The sequence below is a fragment of the Pithys albifrons genome, chromosome 8, assembly GCF_047495875.1.
Source record: "Pithys albifrons albifrons isolate INPA30051 chromosome 8, PitAlb_v1, whole genome shotgun sequence".
NCBI classification, from domain to species: Eukaryota; Metazoa; Chordata; class Aves; order Passeriformes; family Thamnophilidae; genus Pithys; species Pithys albifrons.
Genome location: NC_092465.1, coordinates 21,617,607 through 21,636,731, shown reverse-complemented (window position 1 = coordinate 21,636,731; position 19,125 = coordinate 21,617,607). Strand labels below are relative to the sequence as shown.

Genomic DNA, 19,125 nt, shown 5'->3' with positions numbered 1-19,125 from the left:
AATCCATGGCTTACCTAAGCCTATATTTCAAATGAAATATTTCTGAATTTATTTACAAGACTATTACCAGACTATTTAACAGAGCACACAAAAACTTAGCAAAGAAAATGCTGCTACAACAGCCTGTCACCCTTCAGCCAGCAGCTTTACTTTCACTACATTCTAAAATGCCTTTTTTCCTTCATTCTAGATATACAGTTGTATGAGCATATTTCACAGCTACAATGCAGCTGCACTTTACAGCGTAATTTTAAACTCAATTTTTCAGTGTCTAAGCCAAATTTAATCTTATTTCCATATTTGAATACCACTATAACTGAGATAAAGAGAATTAAACAAGTCACTATCAGAAAAGTCATGCTGGTTTTCTCAACCACAAAAAGGCACAAGTTATTACACATGAATGACAGTTCAGCTTTCCATGCCATTTAGTTGGATTCATGTCTCCCCACTCCCATGCCCACCACAAGGATTGAACAGTCCCTCCAGAATGGGCCATGTTTCTTGGGAATTACTAGAAGGGCATGAAGCCAACACCAGTCTGGGTAGTAACTGTTTTCATCTGCAGTGCATGAGATGGCCCATGTGGCGCTGAAGGGAAATATACACTCAATGCATTTCCTTCTAATTTATCAATCTCTTGAAAAGAAATTTGCCAGAAGGAATGACCTTTGTCAATAGTCTCAGAGGAAAATGACAAAATAGGATGCAGGAACTCATCTGTTTCTTTTGGAAGAGAAACATTACATTTGTCACCCTTAACCAAATCATTGCTTTGCCAGCCCATCATTCAGTCGCTGACAGTAGCATGTGCTGGGTATCACAGGGAAAATGGAAGTAAGTGCTACTGAGGATTATAAGAAAGTACCTGATTCTAGATATATTCGTTCTGGCCCAGCCAATTAATATTTGCAATGCCATTTATTTTTATCTTGTTTAAAATATTCATGGCTCTTCTTAAGATCCTTTAAAAATTAATTATTCTGTTGTTCAGTCCTGCTAATCTATTGGTTTTGAAGATGTCCTGTACTAGTGAATGATGCAATTTGTTCATGTGTTGCATCTAAAATATAATTCATCAGCTTGAAAGTTAGGTTCTACGTCTGTGGTGCTTCTGTTTCATCTCTGTTCTAATCTCAAACTGGGAGAAGTAATAATTGAAAGTAGCAAATCTATCTCCCTATTTTTATACCTCTACATTACCTGTTTGCTGAGCCTTATAAAGCTACACAGATTTTCAGCTCCTCTCATTTGGAAATGTAAACATTTTGCTTTGCATTTGATATCTTTTCTTATTTTAGTCAGCTTTTTGATAATAGATGTTCAAATTTTAAATGTAATATTTCAGAGGGAAGTAGAGTTTGAAGTCTCTGCACATACATGAGCAGCTTATTGGAAAAGATTTGCTGGGCAAGCCCATCCAGCTGCACAGCACACAAGCAGTGCCTGGGATACATTGACTGGCTGATTTACCTCTGGGTCCAGAGCCTGAGCACCAGGAGCCAAGCCCTGCAGGCAGCACTGATGTGGTGCTGGAGGGTGAGTCATATTTGTTTGGAGGATGGTGAATTGTCTGCCTGGGTAAAGTGCATTGTGGTGTTGAACCTTTGATGGGTTCTGTGTAGCCAGAATCTGAATTGCTGTTCCTGTAAAAGGGCCAGTTGCTGTACTGTCACCATCTTTTAGGCTAGCTAGAAAGGACCACTGTGGTCAGCTGTAGGCAAGAACTAGCAACCATTGCAGCTAAGAACTGGATACTGCAGTCAGCCATGTCCTGGTCCTTCAACCCAACCTGATGCTTTTATTGCATTAAAGACACAGGAAAGATTAATGATAGGAAGTCTGCACACATGGTGTTTCATCAGGGAGATGAGTTTTCTTCTCGTAAGTAACTGGATGTGTATGAGATTGCAAAGGTCAAGTCTACTGTGTGATGACTAAATTATGACATACTGTATGATGACAAAATGATATGATGAATAAAGGAATTTTGTAGAAGTTCATATCCTATTTTAGCTTTTCTATTGCTAGAAGGGAGATCCCGGTGTCACAGAGTGTGTGGCTAGGTTAAACATTTTGTAGTGTGTGACGCGGATATTCTCAGAAGCACAGACATTTCTCTGAGCAAAAGGAACATGCCCATACAGTTTCATTTCAGGCAGCTTACCTCCTGAATATTCAGTATACCCATCACCAGTCTTGTTTAGACTTGTACAAGGTGTCTATGGACTTTCTTATCATGATATCAATATTTACTAGAAGGACTGTGTTATCAATACTTACTGTAAGGAGCAGAAGGCAGGTGGATGTGGAGCTGGCTCTGTTCTACAGAGACAAATATGCCTTCACCATTTTGTCCCAATAGGTTGCCTAGACCTGAACAGCTGTTACTGAATTTCATTTTAACTGGCAAGAGTTCCTGCTTTCACATAGAGTCAATAGACCTAACACACAATGTATCTGTTTATATGGCAAGTTGAGATAGAGCTGGCACCGTTCACCAGGTCAACAGATTAAACCAAGCCTGTTTTAATTTACTTTATTGTATAACAAGAATCTGATGGTTGCAACACTTCTTGCTCAACTCCAAGTTCTAAACTCATTTTTGTACAGAGGAATTCATATCACTTGATCTAGAACAGATGTGATAAATATATTAAGCCTGAGAAATGTGTCACATAATTGAACGTTTGGGAAAGATACTACAGCATTTGCAAAGATGGTGCAAATTGTCTTTATGCTGGTCTCCTATCAAATGAAATAGTAAGAGTTATATCTTCTTGGCATGGTCTGTAGCCAATGAATGAAAACTATTTGAGAACAACAGGGATTCTTTACAAAGCATTTAAAAGGTTTTACTTTACGTTCCAGATAACCCTTCAGCAACACACCTACATCTCAATGAGAGACTAATAATCTCAAACTTACAAAAAAACCCCATTTCAATGAATATATTTCTTTTTAAATTGCATTAAAATGATCATACCAGTATAAAAATATGGTCTTAGGAGCTTTCATAATCACCTGAAAAGCCTCATACTGGGCAAGAACTTGTACTAAAAAGTTAATGCCTTCAATACAGGAAGAATAGAGTGAGAACTGGCAGCCAAGGAAAAATTATTTTATACAACCTGTAGGCAGTTCAAAATAGCCACATCAGGACTTGTTACACTGTTGTGAGCATATGTGCTAGTTATGCACAAGTTACATCTTGTTATTTCTTGACCATCATCGTATGACATTATTTGTATCCTTCAGTCTACACAATTAATAATTTCCTATTTATACTTTAATTTTGCTCTGTAGTCTTTGTATAAGAGCCATATGCTTTCAAGACCAAGATCTACTTAACAGCTCAGTGCACTGAAGATATGCACACTAAATAGCAACACTCCTGGACTGAATATTCCACTCTGAGTAATGCAACAATAATTGTCCTTCACAGGGAACTGTAATACAACTACACACACTCTATATCTGTGATATTCTGTATAATACTATAAGAAGGAAATACCAGTCAACAAATTAAGATTCCAGTTTTCCAGCCTCAGATAATAAATAATACTTCCTGTTTCTTGGTGGTTATTTTTGAGGTTCCTTCCTCAGAGCTCAACACAGTGATGATGGGATACTTCCTCTGCAGCAGAACAGCAGTAGGGAAGGTAGTTTTCAGTTGTTCTACCACCCAGACTGAATTTTTTTGCAATAACTTGGCAATTTCCTTTTATTGTAGTGGAATCCTTAACTTAGCAAGATTAAAAGTGAATGGTCTATATAACAAAGAATACTGAAGCAGAAGGAGGAATAGCAGAAAAATAGGGAACATGGAGAAGGAGCAGAGAAATAACAAAAAAGGTTGTGGATGACATTGTAGAAGAGGGCAAGAGATCATCAAATAGTCCTCTACAAATCTACTATATTAACCAATTTCTAGGGCAGAGGGTTAAGTGGTATTTCTAGTCCTATTTTGTTACTCAAAGAAACTTCCTATATCATTAGCCTCCTTTAACTACAGTATAAAATACCATTGCAAGGATTGGTTGTGTTTGTTTTCACAGCAACTAAAGAATGACTGTGGGACGTCAATATGTGTGACTATTTCCCAAGCAAAGCAAACAGCAGTACTTCTCTAAATATATGAAAAACTTCTAGGGAAGCATCGACACCACTCGACTTTGTATCTAGCCTTCTTTGGAAAGAATGATGAACTGGCTGGGCTTTGCCAGTCTGTTAGACATATTTAAAAGAAAGTCAAGAAAAGGAAAGAGTCCAAATAGACGTCATGAAAACTAAGAAGATAAGAAAAGTTGAAGTTCTGAAAAGAACCCTTTCACCAAGCCTGCTAATAAAGACAGTCCATCTCTTCATTACCATGCTACTCATCCACCTCTGTTACACTGCACAAAAGGGAAAAAAGCAGTCTTTATAGTTGTACATGATTATATTTTTCTTTTGTATTGAGTTCAAAGTCTTTTCTAAAAAAGCAAGAGTAGATTGCTCACAATGTAATGGACCATTCCCAGGAAATGAAAAAATGGCCTTAACGTTTTATATTAATACAATAGGTTATGTATGAAACAGGTTTTAAAACGTTAATGCATATTAGCTTAGAACAGCCATATTTTAACACTGTGCGACTGAAAGTTCCAGTAGAGCAGATGAATGAAACCACAGAAGAAAAAAACCTGCTATGACAAAGAGATAAAGGTTTAACTAAAAGGCCTCAAATCTATATTTCAGGTGCCTCTTTACCTTCCATCAGGAAACGATTTATTAGGAGTAATGAAATCAGAGATAGGAGATACAAAAAGTTTTTAGATCCTTCTGTGCAAGGCAGCGGCACTGGCCTTTACTTCTTCACTTTATAATGATTCCTTTGAGTTGTGGTTCTGAAAAAGCTGTGAAACATCTTCCTGTTATTTCTTTTTCATCTTTCCAAACACTAGCCAGGAATAACCCTATCCTATTCTTTCCTTGAGTTTTTGAAACATATTGACTGTAATGACTATAAATTATCTGGTTAATGTGCCTGAATTATAAGTGTTAGAGCTCCTCTACGCTGCTACCAGGTGGCTCTGAGAAGGTGCAAGGCACAAGAAGGATCTAACTTTTTCAATGCCTGCTCTACTTTAGACCACAGCAAATATTTCACTTCTGAAAATTTTATAAGTTCACTGGATTTTAGCACAGTCTCATTGTGTCAGTCTACCTGATGGGCTGTTGGCTCTTTCTTACCAGAAGTCCCAGTAGACTGCCAGCCAACACCACCTCTGCCAAATGCCTCCCTGTCACTGTTTGATGATCTGTTTCTGGGTGATAACCATCCTTATAAGGGCTCTTAAGTTTCAGATGCAGACTTCTACTGAACTCCATTACAATCTGCATATGTAAAAGAAGAAACTGTATCATAGCTGTGGTCACTCTTACTGTACTATACCATCTACTCCAAACCCACCACAAGTACCGAAGCAGCAGAAGTTTTCAAAATACATTATTACACACTGCAAAACATAGGAAGCCAATTAATCAACCTTGCAATGTCAGCATCTTCAACCCTCATCTTTGGCTGTGGACCTGTAAACGTAATTGAATGTGTTAAGTACTACATGGCAGAAATAAGTACTACAGAATTACATATCCTTTCCATTAGTCTATTATGTCTCCTAAACCACCACTGGAATATAATCAAGGCCTTGGGTTGAAATGCCTTAAGAAACATTAAAACCACCTCTTCTTACCTCAACATTTTCTTCAGATCATTCTGATCTGAGCAGAGCCATGACTACCAGAATGTAAAAGGAAGCATTTCAGTGTCCAGAGAGATGTTCCTGGTGGAAGATTCCAGGCTCTGGGACTTCTCATCACAAAAATTAGCAGCAGTCATGTAAGAATAATTTTTAAAGACTTTTTTGGTCAGCTGAACATTTACTACATAGAGGAAACTTTCAAAAATTAAACAAGTGCACTTTCCCAACAGTTCCTCCCATCCCCCCTAAAATGCAATTCAAAAACTACAAACCATTTTAAAAAGTGTTGGCAGTAGTCTGTTACCAAGCATTGGCTGAACTTATCTCCTATGATGAGTGTTCTTTGTTGATGGCAACACCCAGATTATTTAAATACGTAATACTGTTTAGGTTTTCTGACACGCTTTGCATTTGACTGGTAATTCCTGATAGAAGAGTGACCTGTGTACAGAATTGGGAGCCAGGTAAGGAAGCAGGAGTGCATATGCTAGTGATGATCTCAAGTAAAGGGTATTACAAAACCACAGGCTTAAGTACAAATTTGTCTACTATAGGTGTAAAAATTTAATGGTAGAAGGCTTTCAGAGTTTCTGCTCAATATTAGCAATTCTCAGGAGAAATTTTATTTGACCTTCTTCATCTCTATGGTTATCAGTTATTTTATGCTACAGTATTTCCTTGTGGTACCTGTTAGGATTGAGACCATCTGGCTCTGTATGCACACTATGGAAAGACAATCCCTGTGCAGTACAATGTTTAAAGATCAACAGTATTGGAAGATTGAATTTTGATTCTTTTCAGAGGTATATTATCATGTTGTAAACATACTACCAAAGTGAAAATTGCAGAAGACCTGACCTCTCTCCTACTTTTCTGAGTAGTTTCATGAATCCAGTTTTTGTTTGCACAAATGGTGGACATGGAGAGAATCCTTTTATTCCTACGAATGAAAGTATTTGTGTGCAAATGAGCGTATTCACATGCAAATGAATGTATTTACACAAGAAGCACTTGCCCACCTGCCACACAGCCTTGGCTTTTCGACTTTTCAGTGCCTGGGTGCTCAGAAGCAGAGTGAATAGGAGAATAAGAATGCCAGCAATATTTCAAAAGGTGAATGGTCAATCACTGTGAACGGTGAGCAGGATGATAAAACAACAGTGGAAAAATTAAGAAAAAGGGAAGTGTACAGAGAAGATTCTTACAAGTGTTCAGATAAGGCATGCATATAGACCACCACTATGCAGAGCTGAAGCAACTGCAAATTGGAAGCAAGGAAATAAGAGGAAGTACTATAAATCAAATCAAGGCTTTTGACAAATTCCTTTGTTTAGCTTTTTATTTAGAGCTATGTAAATTTCATGTGAGGTTAAAATCTTTTCTGAAATAATGGAGTCTTACCTCACTAAGATCCTGTTGATGAGACCTAGAGAGACTCTTAAATTACCAAGTATTTTTGCATTCACGTATTTCCATTCTTTTTCCTTATACAAATGACTAGCTTATAAGAAATAGAAATCTTGTTTCTTTCTAGACTTCCCTGTGCTCTCAGAATCACTGCTACCTTGACAGCATAGGGCATGAATCTCTCAACAGGCCCTAGTGACTAAATTTCAATGGTCTGTATAGAAAAGGTCTCAGAGTAGTGCATCATGCAGTTGAGGATCTGCATGCTCGAACTCCATATTCTCAGAAGCAGCAAGGCTGTTCAGCTGCTCTCTTATCTGGTCTTCATTACACCTCGTATGCAGCCAAGAAATTGCAGTATATATCCCAAAAGTCTGTCCCAAAGACACAAAACCCCACTGCACCTGCAACGGCTCTTCAGGAGCTGGCGCTGACATGCACATGCAGCAGGTGGAAATCCAGTGAGGCATATAAATCCCCTCCAGCAGACTAAGGGAACAGGCAGTTTGGAGGCAGAGCACCCTGCCAGAACATGGCTGGCAGGTGACTGATGCATTGTATCTCACAGGAGCTTTCCCAGACCTAGCTGAAGATTTTAGGGCCATACGGCCCCCAGAGATTTTTTTTTCTTTTTAATTTAAAATGTGTGATTACCCCTTACTTTCTGCCACCTGTTCAGTTTATAAACTTCTCTAGGGCCCCTCTTTTTCTCTAATTTCCAACAAGCTGTCATGTTCCCCTAACCCGTGGGGCTGCCTCCTCCCCTGGGCATTGAGATATGCATTCATGTATGCAGAGTGGCAGCTGGCCCTAAGGCCAGTCAGGGATGTGACCCATCCATCAGTTGCTTGGTTTTCTTGAAACTCTGAACCCTGCTAAAATAGATAATTTATGTGGAGCTTCACTTCTAGCAGTATTTCTGCCATTTCCATGCTTCTTATAACAGGTTTTGGAAAGCTACCATTCACAAAAAAATGTGTGGAAAAACTTAGAACTTCATTCAAATTTTCAGCATTTTGGACTCGACACCCCTATTTCTACAGTAATCCCTGGTTCAAATTCAGGGAGTTCCCTTAGACAAAATTAGATGTATTCTCTCTGAAGTCACAGTCCTCTTGCTACTATAGAGTAGCTGTCCTTACCCACACACTCCTCCTCCTCTTTCTCCACTTTCCACCAGCTTGTCAGACAACAAAGCCTGTCTAATGTGTATCACTTCAGTTCCTGTTACTGACCCTGACCAACATAATTTCAACTAGTATAAAGCACAGTCTCAGTAAACATTGTTCCAGGGTGTTTTTGCAAATCATTACAAAGGTCCACAAGGTTCTCTTGTACAGTTATGCTGCAACAAAAAAGGAAACTATATGAAAACATGCTAAATTAAAAGCAGGTTGATGTCACGGAGGCATTTTAACGTGAATCTTCTTCGAACAGAAGTTGCCAGTGTGTCATATTACGGAGTTTAAATGTGAGATTTATACTATAAGAAGAAGAACACCCTAGAAAACAGATGTGACCCTCACTTTGTAAGGTTTCCTGAATGCCCCTGGATAAGCTCAATGAAGGAAGATGTCCTGATACTTGCAAAAAATTCAAATACTCGTGCATTTTGAAGAAGGAGATGTAAAGTTAGATTAAGAAATACGGAAGTTTGAGCCTTTGATTTTCAACTGATTGCAGACCCAAACTTAAAAGCCAGACAGAATCAAAAATGTTAATTTATTGCCGAAGAAGCTTATTTAATTTCTTCATAGCATTTCTGGGTGGCCATAAGTATACATCCCAATATGAAGCACAAGAAACTTGGAAGCTGAGTCTGTGGTCCCGGTTGTGTCACACTGAAAATACATAGAGATATCTGGACATCTAGTTAGTTGGCTGATTGAAAAACAAATGCTGAACCATGTGACATTTCTCCATGACTATAGTTTCAAAAACTAATTAAGGCAACTGTAAATCTATATATATCTTTATTCATATCATTATGTAGAATTTCAAAGCTATAATAAAGTAAGAGGTTATCCTGATTCCATATGACCAGAAATTCCACATCAGCCACATGCAGTTGCTAAGATCCTCAACAGTACTAATTTAAACAGTACTGAAATTTTAGGTAACAAGATGGACAAATTCATTGTAAAGTATGTTCTGTAACAGTGTTCTGGTTTTTTTCTTAAAGAAAAGTATTTTCAGAGTGTATGATATTTGTGAGCACTTCATGTGTCCACGGCATAGGTCAGCAACAGCTGTGCTACCAATTGTAGATGTAGGTAGAGAGGATGAACTGTCCCAAAAATGTAAAGAATTAAGTCACATGCTAAAAGGTTGTAATCAAGCAAGCTTGAACACTGCTCAAGAGATTTTTCTAATAATCTTGGTAAGGAAACCACACATGGTTATACTCATATACAAAGAACAGCAATTTGTCAGGAAGCCAAGGCAGCCAAAAATCAGCCATTCACATTATGTAAGGACTGTACACACCAAAAAAAAAAAAAAAAAGAGAGATGACTATGCACATCACAACCTGCACATCACTGTCACAGATAATCTCCAAAAATAAGATGCAGTAGTACAGAAGTAACCAGAAAGAGGTTATTTAATAAATACTACTTAAAAAATAATGTCTTACATTATAGTAACACCTATTTTCTAGTCATTCTTTAAATGCACATTGTTACAGAGAATTACTAAAGGGAGCATTGCTCAAAGGGTAAAAGAACCCTTAGTCTTTCTGTCACTTGTTGAAATTCAGCCCAAGAGAATAGCTAGAAGTAATTATTCAGGTGAAATCCTTAGGCACTCCTGTATAAACACAATTACTGAAGTCCCTTTTCTATATTTTCCTCAGAAAGAAGCAATTTTCAATGGTTTCATTATGTTACACAAGCAAGCCTTTCAGAGTGGCATGGAAGGAAGGTTTGCTGGTATCACTTTGAATCTCAGTACCTTGTTTTTAATAATAAGCATACATTAAAACTTAAGAGGGATATGTTTTCAGGATACTGTCAGCTTCTCATTAACCTGCAAGACATTTCCAACATGTAAGAAGAATCATTCCCAAGCAATGTTTGAAATGAGTTCTGGGGCATTTGGGCCCTGGGCAACTTTTGGTGCCTTCTTGGACTTTGGCACATTGTATTGAAAACATTCAAGTTGACCACATGAACAGGGTCTGCTGGGTGACTGGGTCAAAATCAGAAGCAGGATGTAATGGAGGAAGGAGGCTCAGGCAATGAAAGCAGTACTGTTGCATTGTTTGCACTCATTTCTCACTGGAGATGTCACAGTTTAAAGGTTTTCTTCATGACTGAAACAAATAGAAGCTTTTTGGGCTTTCTGAGTATTTATACACCACAAAATGAGCAAGGGGGAAACCACATGTGACACGTTTTTCTTCTCCATTTCTAGCTTTGAACGGGAAATGGGAAAGAAACCTTTGAAGATTTACTGGATGCTTTAGGATTTCTCTTCCCCTGAAATGATCATTGCAGAATTTCACTCACTGCCTCTAGAATTTTTTTCAGACAGGTTTTCCTCCTTCACACACACTGTGAATTTCAACAATGCCTCGATTAATCATTTGATTTCACTTTCCCTTCCCCTAGAACGGAAATAGATCTGTGTCTACACAAAAGGCGGCACTGCTACATGCAGTGAAGCCCGCAAATAAACCCACAAGACTTTACCCTCTCATCTTTTATAAAGATCTGGTTTAAAACATCTTATAGCCCCAAGTCTTATAACCTCAGCATCTGTTTGAAGCATTGCCTGTTTACTAGGCTGTTGCCTTCTGCTCTAAGCAGTGCTGAGAGTTTGCACATCCTGTTTTCATGGCCAGTGTTTATATGCTGGCATAGTCTGAACAGCTACTGCACAAATCCCAACTACAACATTTAATTAAACCATGCAGTTATCACCATAATCCCATATTAGGGCCTGAGGAACCTAGCTCTGATAGTAGGGTGTATTTTGAGTTCAAAGCCTGCAGCCAGGAGATTATTAAATCCCCCAGCTCTGAGAAAAATTTCCCATCCCAGAGTCAAACCAGTGAGAAAACACAGAGCTCCCTCAGCCCCTTCTTTAGAATGGAGTCAAGTAATTTACTCCACATTTTCAGACTGGTAAAATTAATTCCCTTCAAAGCCCTGAACCCACTACAGTGAGGTTTTGCATCTTCCTCAAGTGCTGGGTTAAAGATACAGGATTTGGTCTTTTTACACTCTGAAGGCACTAGCGGACAACAGGAAAAAAACACTAAAACTTTTCACCCCATTTCAGAGTTTCCAAATTTCTTATTCCTACCTGTCCTCCCAGCTAATAATGCTTTACATGGACAGAGCATACACAGCATTTCTCACCAGAATTTGTCACCCACTATGAAGCATTTAATTCATATACATATTATGCTTAGAAACACAAGACAGTTAAAGGAGCACTCCCACAGACAAACAATGATGTTCTTGCACTGAAACAGCACCAAGTACTGCAACACGATAGTAATGAACAAGTTTGCCATCTCACCCCACCAAAAATGAGAAAACACATTTGCATGTATCAACAGCCTTGCACAAAATGGGAACTGGACTCGTGAGCACATTTCCAAAATATATCCTCAGTGAGAGGAGATAAATAGCAGAATCACAATAGGGAACTAGATATACTTGCAGAGGCCCCATGTCTTTTATCACACATACCACTGTGCCACATTTTAAGTTAAGATCTTGGAGAAAGTGTCATTTCTTTTTGCAGAGGAATAAAGCCTGTATCTACAGCACAGAAAGCAACAAAGCAATGCCTATCCTATTTCTAATTCCACAGGCAATAATGTTAATAATAATAAGCCAAGAAAAACCTTGCCACACTCATTTCCAAATATTCATTTGTGTTTTGCACTCTGCACTAGAGGCTCCAGCAGCTTGCAAGTTTGAAGACTGGGAGAGAGACAGGGTTACTTGAGGTCGAAAGCAAATAAATAATGTAGAGCTTTAATCACAGACCATCCCTAAATGGAAGCCATAAATCAAGGTTCTATACCTATATCATAGCCTTTCTTGAAGAAATGTTATTTTTTTAATCAAATGATAATGTCAGATCTAAATAGACTTCATCAATGTCTACAGGTGTTTTAATTGTCTGTTGGTATATTGTTACTGGTAGTTTGATGGAGTGTGTGCTGCAGCAGTAATAAAAAATACTGATCTATAGCTCTGAAGTACCTTGGCAGTGAGTCATGAGTCCCATTTCAATAGGACTTATTATTGGAATTTTTTTATTTTTGTGTTATTTAATGCACTATGGCTATTTTATGCCAAATTTACCCTTCCCACGTGAGGCTCATAAACCAGAGATCATAAAAAAGAATGATGATAAGCTATGCGATCGTAGATAAATGGAAAAGAATATAAATTATACATACACCTCTGTCAAATATTTAGATGCCTCTGTTGGAGTTCCTTGACCATAGCAATAACTGTTCTCCAAAATCCTCTCATTATCTCTCTTGCTTCATTTGTTGATCCGTTTTGAAGACCTTACACTTTGTTTCAGTTTGGCTTCCAAATACTCATGCACAAAGAGTCCGTGGATATAGTGCCCAACAGCAGTGAAATACATGAAATATTGTCAAATTTTGACACCTGATTTTTTTTAAGTGGTTTCTGGCTGCTTTAAGTGGCAGATTCAGGGTGAGATGCAGCAACAGTGTGGAGGAACCAAACGAAGCAAACTGCTCTCCAGTCCCATGAACTGGCAATACAGCCTGATGGCTGTCATACAGCCTGATGGGGAGCCAGGCACCACAATCCCTCAGGACCCCCACTAATTCCATGTAAAATTTTGCTGTCAAATCACTTTTGAATATTCAAAAAAGAAGGCTGATTCACTGTATGTATTTTTTGATATTATGAAACTTTGTATCTTCCAGAAATGTCATTGATTTACAGGTTATTATACAACATAGGTGTGAAATGAATTTTACATTATGCCATGCCAAACTAAAAGCCAAGCAATACTGGACTTGAGCATCATGCAGATGAAATTTGGTGAAAGTTTGCAATAATTATGCAGCTAATAAAAATCAAGGTGCAATTTCTGATTACCAGCCCCGAATTTGGTTTGATTGTTACATTATGTTACTGACTGAGATCCTTTCCTCTGTGTTTGACCTGTGCCAGAGAGTCCCATTACTTTGCTTTTATGATGTTAATAACAATATCAATAATTTTTAAAAGGCAAATACTGGCTAACATAGAGCCATCTTGAGTTTGATTTGTGGCTGTGCATCTAGAAATATTTGCTACAATGACTCATGTAGCTGGGGCAGCTGTATGCATCATGTTTTGCTAGTTTGGGAATCATGTGCTATTTTAGACAAACCAGACAGGCTTTTTGAGTAAGTGGCTTCAGTGTCTTTCTTGGTAGGTAGCAGTAGTGGCTGAATGATTAAGTGCACGAGATGGCAAAAATAACAAGTCAGTACTAATTATCAATTTTATGTAGTGTCATAGAATAATGATGGCACAAAGCCTTTGCAAGAGGAAATGATCCAGCTTTGCTAGTCAATGTGAATGCCAAGCTCCAAATTTGCTTGTTTGATTGGACTGGCGTTCTTTCCTCAGAGACCAGAAAAAGCTCCCATAAGCTTTCATTGGCCTAAATCAGAAACATCTGTTAAAAGCATGGTTGAGATCAACAATCAGAAAACCTGCACAAGGGCAGAGGTTTTCCTCTCAGGTAGGTAACAAATCAGTCATATACATGTCACCCTATGCATATATTTTGTTGAATTGCTAACTCAGCCAAGCTTGCATCTTTTTTGAGCTCTCTTAGTGATACTATACAACTAAAATTAAGCATCCTACACAGTTCTGTCTTCCTTCGAATCAGTGTTTTTCACTCTTCACAACATAAGAATGCATTAAAAGTTCCAGAAAGCTGAGGAAAAAAATCTCTCTTACAGTCCTTCGGAGTAAGTGAGATACAGTAGAAACAAATTTAATTTTTTTCCATCTCATACTCTTCTCTTTCGAACACTGAGATTTAATATAGAGCATTCTGTGAAACTAATTCTAGCTGATGAATGCTACCGACTTAGCAGGGTCCATCATTGCTGTTTTTGAGGAAAAACGAAGGCCCCATCTATAGGCATCAGCTCTACCCCACTGAAAATAAACACAAATATAGAGGACAAATATATTCGTGTCAGGGTATGCTTGGCTGACTGTGCCAATTGCATCCAACCCCCCACACCCGTGCTCTCGCTGGCACTGCTCCATCTCCCTGTTTAGTGTAGCTCTGCCTCTTTCTCTCTAATATAGACTCTGGTGTATTCTCCAATCCCGCTATTTCTATTCCTGACATCTCTCTGCAGAATTGTGGAGGCAGTTTGGGGAAAAGGAAAACCAAACCAAAGCAACCATCATCAAACTCACCCCTGTGGCTGCTTTCCAACGTGTCTACCAATGGCTGGCTGCTACAGGAGCTACTGCAGGAGTTGGGAACTTAAGGGGAAGGAGGAAAAATACACAATAGGCACAGAAATGAATGTTAGTGGCTTCAAAAGCAACAGCCATCTGTTTTCTTTGCTGCCTGGCAGCATCAGGAGCTCCCTGCACTGAGGATGGAGATTTGGCACGTTTCCTTAACCCTGTTGAGCTTGTACTGTCCCTACCACCGTCCCCTGCTGCTTCTCTCCACATCCTCAGACCAATTATACTTTGACTTTTTCCTGCAGCAGCAGTGCCTACACAACTTTGTGCTCACAGGCCCTTTAATTACCAACACCTAATCAAAACCTGCAAAGTACAACTACCACTTAAGCATGACATTCCTCAATTTGGAATTAATATGATTTTGCAGCCATGCTGCATCCAAATAATAGGAAAACTGGATTTATAATGTAGCTGAGGCAGAGTTTACACCTCAGAAAAAGAACTTGGTTTAGTTTTGTGATAACATGATCTGACCCATATCACTGAGATGTCAAGAAAAATTGTGTTATGTTTTTCCTCTGTGGCTCCCATTTGAGTTTTTATTTTCATAATGCTGCTTTCCTGTGCAGAAGGTTGCCAAGAAAACAGAGCATAAAACCTGTCACAGAAATGCAATGAAGAAGATTCAGAGGCTTTATTTTCAAGTAGATCTGAACAGATTTCAGCATATTTCATTGTCATAAAAACCAAAATAGACATTTTCTTAGCCTTTATTATTAATATTTCTCTTCATTTTGTGCCAATTTTAAGGAAAGCAGCAAGTAGTAGAAAAAATATAGTAGGTAAAAGAATGTAAGGATGTACATTAGACACAGTAACAAAACCAGCTACCCACAAACACAATCTTCCCTTGAAGCAGAAGCTTTTGAGTGCAGTTCTTCAAGGCTGTTTCTGTTTTCAGTTATCACAGCTTTAATATAACTTACAATCACTTCCTAGAGACTTAGTGATCTGGATTTTACAAAGCATTATCTGCTTTAGGAAAAAACAGAGTGCTGCATACAGTAATCTGTCGTGCAAGAGCAAGAGCAGCTGGTGTAGCTTACATAAAGTGGCAAATAGCCCAAAGCAATAAAAATGTAAGCATGTTCATAGCAAGAGCAACTATTTGCATAGAACAGATGTCAGAATATGTTTCTATTTTGATCACCAAAAAAATCATCTGTTTATCTTATGTCATAATGAAAATAAAACAACAGGATGTAATTCCCTTAAAATTGGGGGTGACAGATTATCTTCAAAATTTAGCTTTTTAAAATTTGTTTTATTTTACATGTATTTAGTGCTCACATTTAAGAGGTCTGGGTTATCATATAGATCTAAGCAAGCTGAAAGCCAATTGGTTAATTTATCCCCTACCTGGGGACAGGTAGGGATGTTTGTTTGTTTGGGGGTGGGGTTTTTATTCTGTTGGGGTTTTTTTACATAAAAGAAGAACTAGCTAAATGGAATATAGATTCAGTAAGGGGGTGTTGTGGTTTTGGGTTTGTTAGGTTTTTTTAAAGAAGGAGATTGTCTATTCAAACATTTAGTTCCAGTCTCAAGCAGTTCATTCTTTTTCTGCTAGGTGTACTGCAATAACATTAACCATCAGCTGTACCTGGATCACAGATGTCTAAATGCTCTGCCCTTCCAAAAGCATATTGGAAGAAGGCTGGAACTAGGCTGCATCCCAGCTTCAAATAGATAGTAGCTGACAGCACAGCAAAGATTCCTGGGATGGGGAAGAGAGGCAAGATGTGACCTGCTTAAGACTTCTGAAGCTATTGAAATACAGACTAAAAATAGTAGCAGTGATCTCCATCACATCAGACATGTTCTGTCCATGGACTCAGCAATTTTATCACTGACTGAAGAGGGTGCAGTGTGATGAACTGTTTTCCATATGCTTCCATAAGGAAGATGTTCTTATGAAAACTCTAAATGATGTCAGAAGAACTCAGTAGTCCCAACTATCAGGAAGGTATTTACAAATTCTCCTTAAGGCTGTATTTTCTCTCTTTTATATCCTTCTAAAAGTACTTTCATTCAGTTTGGTTCTGCAAGAGTATTGGTCCCCATTTTCTACTCAAAGGGCCTTGCCAGAAATGTTCAGTGTTTCAAAGAATTTGTCCCTTAGAAGTCTTTGTTTCCTTGTCATTGAAAGCAACACAAACAATGGGCCCACAAATCCATGTAGACAGAGTTTTCAATCAACTCTGCCTGTAAGCCACTGACCAAGTTATCTGCTGAGGAGTGAAGTCTCTTCATGGGTCCATAATAACAGGTATGAGGCAAAGGAAGGATCTAGGGAAAGCAGGGTGGCTGCTGTGGTTCTTTTTATCAATCTATAAGAGTGGGCAAAATTGTAATGATACTAAAACTTAACCTTTTGCACAGTGGTGCCAGCAGCAACATCGCTTAACTATATGTGACAGTCACAGTGACTCTTCATGCAGTATGTTCAATGATCTGTGTTTAACAAGAGCTGAGACACTTCCTGGACACTGCCCACAACACTCCTTCTCTGAAGCTATAGTCACACATTTAGTGCGAGAAGAAACTCTAGAGGAAGTATTCTCTTACTCTTTCTGCTGTGACTGTGAACTCATCCAATATGAAATGAATGCTGGAATGACCCTGTGAAAAATAGAAAATAAAAGCTCAGCAAAGGGAGCCACCTCTTTCTTCTGAGTGGATTAACCCAGCTTCCTAGCAATGATAGTTTTAACATTGCTATTAATAAAACCTTTCATTTTTCTTGAAAGGTCTCATACCTTCCACAAATAAATTCCAATTTCAGTGTCACAAGTGATGAGGATTTGGGATGGAATGTTTATCTCCTCCTATCCCCCCTCTCCACAACTTTCTAGTCTAAAGCTTCTAATCCTAAGGAATCTACAAGAAACTGTGAGTAGACTGAAAAAAAAGCAGCACCAAAAGCAGCAAATTAGTCCCATTGCTAGTATCTACAGAGTACCACCAAGTCACTGGGAAGTGAAGGGTACTGAGAGGAAGAAACTCACTCTGCAGAGAACATAGTGGGTTTTCAGTTTTTTAATTACTCCGCAGCTGTGAGTTCCAGTACATTTGAGCCTCTTCCAGCTGTACAAATACCTGCAAAGCACATCAGAGTCCATCAAAGCTCATGGACAGAAAGTCATACTTTGCAAAGAAAAAAAGAGGGAAACACACAATTTACCATGAACATTATGATCTAGATTGTGCTTTAGAGGCTTAGTCCTTTCTGAGTTGACAGGAGGAATAAGTTGTTTCACTGGTATTTTGGCACTTCAGTGCAAATGCCTCCAGGGGGCTAAAAAGCATTTCCTGTAGCAGCCACTGCCTGCTGGGTTCAGTGGGTGCAGCTTGAACTTGGCACTCACTAGCAGAACTTGCACATCATGCTGCAAAGGAATGAGGCTTAAGACTTGATACCTATCACCCTCAGCAGGCTCGGAGCTTTCCATGTTACCCATTTCATGCCTCTTCTGTCACGGATCCAGTGTAAATTTGACCTTGCATAGGAAGATCATTAGTCCCAGCAGAGACTGTGCTCCACAGAAGGGAAAGTAAAGGAAAAGTGAAGGATTCATTCCTTGAGCTCTCTATCCTGAAACCCTAGAATTACAATAGAGTTCCTAGCTGCTATGATAGTTTGCATAACATAAACACCTGCCTGCTGCAATGACACAACAAAAATAATAGACATTTGGCCACTATACAGCTAGAAATTAGTTTTCAGCACTACAGAACCAGAACAATTACAAACAGGTCTAGCTAATAGACAAGGTAATCCTGTTCTGCTCTGGCAGCCATCTAGACCTCTGGATGCATACATGTTTTTTAAATGGTCACTTTAGCTCTGCATTAAAGGTTTGTTTGAAGCCAATAGCTCATTGCCCTAAGAAACTTCATTCCTTATGGGTTAATATTTCACTTGACAGGAATCCTTTCTGGCCAGAGATCAACTATGCAAACAGGTTTGTATCTCATTGTTTCCAGGAGCAAGAGTTTTTCAAACCCTTCTCAAACACAGCTGAATCAAAATACATACTCCCCAATTCTCTTCCTTCTATTTAAAGCCATAATTCCAGGTGCACTCTTTTCTCTAAGCATAGCATGCTTCTTTACATTAGTTACATATTATTTAAGTACAATGTATTTATATTAATAACAAGTTGGATACCACAAAAACATACAGTTTCAGAGCTCACACATGAAAAACATTAAAATGATTTAGTCTCACAAGGACATTGAGGACAACAAATCCCTCTTTTTTCCATTTGGGACTGTCTGGCCTTACTGGGTCTAAGCTCATGTCAGGAAATGTCTTCATGCTTCATCTATTATTGTTATCTCCTCTGAGTAACATACAAGACAAACATAACATACAACAGAAATATCACATACTACATTACCTAACCTTCTATTCCTGTCCAGCACCACACTGGTCACTAACAAAGACCTCAACCTTTCTTCTAAAAGCCTTTATA

The 19,125-nt window shown here is 38.5% G+C and overlaps 1 long non-coding RNA gene across 2 annotated transcripts in view; it reads left to right on the top strand.

Annotated features, from left to right (window-relative positions):
* The window catches only part of LOC139674958 (uncharacterized), a 60,716-nt gene that overhangs the window by 27,035 nt on the left and 14,556 nt on the right, over positions 1-19,125 (top strand). The gene's annotated exons all lie outside the window — the stretch shown is intronic.